The 4,264-nt window shown below is 50.7% G+C and overlaps 1 long non-coding RNA gene across 2 annotated transcripts; it reads right to left on the bottom strand.

Moving 5' to 3' along the window:
- Window positions 1–225: 225 nt before the first annotated feature.
- LOC112900405 lies at window positions 226–3,946 on the bottom strand. Of its 2 annotated transcripts, XR_003230195.1 has the most exons (4): window positions 2,793–3,946; window positions 2,586–2,718; window positions 1,856–1,981; window positions 226–1,342 (listed from the first exon to the last, which is right to left on the bottom strand). It is a non-coding gene; the product is annotated as an uncharacterized LOC112900405 (long non-coding RNA). The 2 variants fall into 2 exon arrangements; XR_003230194.1 differs by lacking the exon at window positions 226–1,342 and having other exon boundaries at window positions 1,661–1,981.
- Window positions 3,947–4,264: the final 318 nt, after the last annotated feature.

Below are 4,264 nucleotides of genomic sequence, written 5' to 3'. Positions count from 1 at the left end.
CATGGGAGGGGGAACGGTTTGGAACTCTGGAAGACGTGGATTTATTGAAGACACTAATCTACTAGATAAATGTAGTGCTTCCCTAGCCGCAATGGTTTAGGGTTTAGGCTATACAAAAGCATTAATAATGCATTTGCTAACGCATATTTTCAACTCTATAAGAAATGCATCAACGTAAATGTGATAATTGATTTGTAGCATTCTACACGGTCACATCTAAGCCATGTGAATCAGTTACGAACCGCAATCAAATATTTATCAAATTCTCACTCCTCGGCATCTCCTCACTATCGGCAAACCACCCGAGCCTGCGCGCGGCCGGCTGGGTGCGGCCAGGGGACCTCGCCCATGCGGCCGGCTCCGCGCGGTCACTGGAGCTCGCCTGTCCGGTCGGCTCAGTGCATCCGGCGGAGCTCGACCGTGCGGCGTGGCCAGCTCACCGCAGGCAGCGGAGCTCGTACGTGCGGCCAGCCCAGTGCATCCGGCGGAGCTCGACGAAGCTCCCTTGTGCGGCTGGCTCGGCGCGGTCGATGGAGCTTGCCCATGCTGCCGGCCTGTCGAGCGAGCCTGCATGGGGGAAGCCGGCTCGTCGAGCTCGCCTGCGCGGCTAGCTCGGCGCAGGCAGCGGAGCTCATATGCGCACCCGGCTCAGTGCATCCAGTGGAGCTCGACGAAGCTCGCCCGTGGGACTAGCTCGAAGCGGTCGATGGAGCTTGCCTATGCGGCCTGCTTGTCGCTCGCCTGCACGGGGCGGCCGGTTCGTCGAGCTGACCTGCACGGCTAGGTCGGCGGAGGCGGCGGAGCTCATACGCGCGGCCAGCTCAGTGCATCCGGTGGAGCTCGACGAAGCTCGGTGCGGTCGGTAGAGCCTGCCTATGCGTCTGGCTCATGGAGCTCGTCGGCGTGGCTGGCTCCGTGAATCCAGCGGAGCTCGCCCGTGCAACCAGCTCCAATGCGGTTGGTGGAGCTCATACGCACGGTCAGCTCAGTGCATCTGGTGGAGCTCGTCCGCATGGCTGGCTCGAAGCAGTACGATGCGGACGGCGGAGCTCGCTCCTGCGGCCAGGTCGGCGCGGTCAGAGGAGCTCGGCCACGCACCCGCGGCCAGCTCAGCGCAGTCAGCAGAGCTTGTATGCGCGGCTGGCTCAGCACAGCTGATGGAGCTTGACGAAGCTTGGTCGTGCGGCCAGCACGAGCTTGCCCGCGCGGCCGGCTCGATGGGTCCGTGGAGCTCGGAGGCATGATTTTTTTTTTTTGAAAAACTAGCGCCCGGACGCTCCGTCTCTCCTTCGTAACCAGTGTTTGGCCTTCGCCCCTGCGCGCGTAGAGGTACCACCCATCTCTATACATGTGTTTAGATAGCAGAGTATATGTATATTATCCTACAGGTTAATGGAGGCAGAGCATTGTGTGTATAACTGTAGATATGTTACAATCGATAATCATGCAGAGTGGAAAATTTGATATTTCGTAGCATTCTGTAGCTCTCACATTGCCACTTGCAACGGTTGTAGAGAAAGTTTTGATTCAAAAATTATTCTGAAATAGCACACAATTAACATCATCGAAAAATATAAGTTACCCCTACCAAATCTGGGCTCGCCAAATATTTGGCGGAGGATTTGGGCATCCTGGATTCTGCCAACTTTGGTCGAGAATATCAACAGCACCCATTGTGCATAGGTTGGCTCGCCAATAATTAGCATAAGTTTAAACAGATGCATGTGCAGTTAAAGCCCAAAAAATTAGCTAGGCGAGTGTCGGCCGTAGGTCAAACGCAGCTGATGCTTAAGCAGCAGTATTCCTAAACACTAACGGATTGAGATCCAGCAAAATCAAAAGTTAACTTCTGCACCTGCTCACTCATATATCTATTGCCGTGGATCAGAAGGGGGTCCTGCTTGCTTAGATACGTATATTCTCTTCCCCAGAACCAATTTATCTCCGACAGCAAAGGTTGTGTCCATATTTTTCGTAGCACCTGAAACCATAGTTTAGACCCCCAAATATATGAGTTGCGGACATGCTATCCACAACCCAATCCTATAGGAGGTGCATATATGAGATAGCCTGCTAACTGTTCAGACTTCTCACCTTAGCATAAAGATTTAAATATTCAGGTGTCAAAATTTTTTAATGTCAATGATGTTCAAAACAAACAGAACCGCCAGAATCATCGCAAATAGCATTAAATTTAAACCTTGCTTAACACACAGATGCCTCGTGACCAGGAAGAACACTAATTTTCAGAAGTATGTAAATATGCAATGTTTCTGAGATGGCATTTCTCTTTGATGCAAAGTCATCAGAAAGCAAGCTCTTACCATGGAAGGAAACCAAATATGTACTCATAAGTAAAAGGAATTCAAGAGGGTTGGTCCTAGCATCTTGTTAAATATGTGGAATCGCAACTAGGCAGTTAACAATCCCTTACAAATCCATATAACATGTAAAAAGCTGAAGTGTTGGGTTACATAACAGTCAGGTTACACATTTATAGTCTATTCATTTTAACCGTGAATATTGGGCTATACAATGTCAACAATAAAGATACATTAAGCATTATGCACGAATTTCATACTTACCTCGAAGTCTGCAAAATGCTGTGGCAAATTTTGGCAATATTCTCTTTTGCTTTTGTGCTTAATCATTGTCCGAACTGGAATGAAGAAGCTAATTCCAAAAGGCTGATTCAATTTCTAAGTTCTAAGCATAAATCTGTACCAAGAAGACCAATTAGAGGAAAGGTTAAGTATTACAATTGAACCCTGCAATCTTAAGTAAATGGTAACTTAATCAGAACTGGGAGCACATGTTTTAATAGGGCTCCTTGGTTCCTCAGCTGTTGTCATTCCATGTTTTGCCTTTCCTAGGAACATTGTCGAAATTCATCAGTAAATTTAGAAAATCCACAGAAAGTATAATTTATTTCTCACTAAACTGGAAGACAGTACCAATGGTATGCAGGAACATAGAATGGGGAAAAGGAGATGCAAAATACACAAATGATAGACAGGCATTGTTCATGCTCATTGAATGACATGTAAACATATTTTCCCCTTCATTTGAGAACTTGAGCCATTAATATATAACTTTCTGAAACTACTTTGGATAAGCAAACAGTGGTGCTACTAATTAGCAAAGGATAAGCAGACTTTATCATTTATATGTTAATGCTTCACTGATCAATTAAACACATGAAATAAACTTATTGGACAAATCTTTCCCATGGTTTGGGTTCGAAATGGATATAAATGGTACTTTCAGGATCTTAAGAGCATCATCAATGGATATTCTGATGGACCAACTTATCAATAGGACAAAACCAAGCTTTCAAGACAGGGTAACCAGAGTTGAGCTGCTCCACCATGAATGAATCCTTCAATCTCATTAACTCAAGATGCAGTTAGCTTCTTTAGGTATCGAAATTGACTTAACTGGCCGTACTAATGTTCGTGCCTACTGCAATGTCATTCAGATTGAACATTCTTTGAGGATTGCATAGCTGAAGACACATTCTGCATTCAGGCAGCCGGAGTGGCCGGAGGAGTAAAAACCGGAGGACAAAAACAGCCGCCGCTCCTCCCGCCGATGGCCGGCCCTCGCGCAGCCGGCACGGCTCTCACAGCCAGACTTCTCAGCAGGCGGCCAGGCAACTGCGGCCGCCCTCTCAGCGCGCAGCGTGGCCCGACGCTCGCGGCAGCGCACGGTGGAAGAGGCACGCGGCTAGCTCGGCGCCCGCCGCCGCTCCTCCCAGCGCGCGGCGGAGGAGGCCTGCGGTGCAGCCCAAGCGCGCGCGGCCGCCCAGCCCCGCTCCCGCCCCGTGGCGCTCCTCTGCGCAGGTAGTCGCCCATCCCCGCGCACGACCGCCCAGGCGCAGGCCGGCCCTGCCAGCGGCCACACCCGGCAGCCCGTGCCCGCCCAAGCGCTGCTCCTCCGCTGCTGCCTCGGCACTGGGACGGCACCATCCGTCCTCAGCCGCGGCAGCCCACCGCGAGCCGCGACGTGACCGCTACTCCAAGCGAGCGGCCGCTTGGGCCGCCGCGCAAGACGGAGCTGCCACCGCAGCAACAAGCAGGACACACGGCAGCTGAAGGTCGGCGAGGGCACGCGGCAGCTGAAGGTCCGGCGACGCGTCAAAGTTATCCTTGTCGCACTGATGTAAAAAAAGATTCACCACGCGCCGCTGGCCAGCCGATCAAAATCGAACGGGCAGCACATTTTTTAGTAACGTGGGCAGCACAGTTTTTAATAACGTGGACAC

This window comes from Panicum hallii, chromosome 7 (assembly GCF_002211085.1).
Source record: "Panicum hallii strain FIL2 chromosome 7, PHallii_v3.1, whole genome shotgun sequence".
NCBI lineage: Eukaryota > Viridiplantae > Streptophyta > Magnoliopsida > Poales > Poaceae > Panicum > Panicum hallii.
This window is presented reverse-complemented; position numbering and strand designations above follow the sequence as displayed.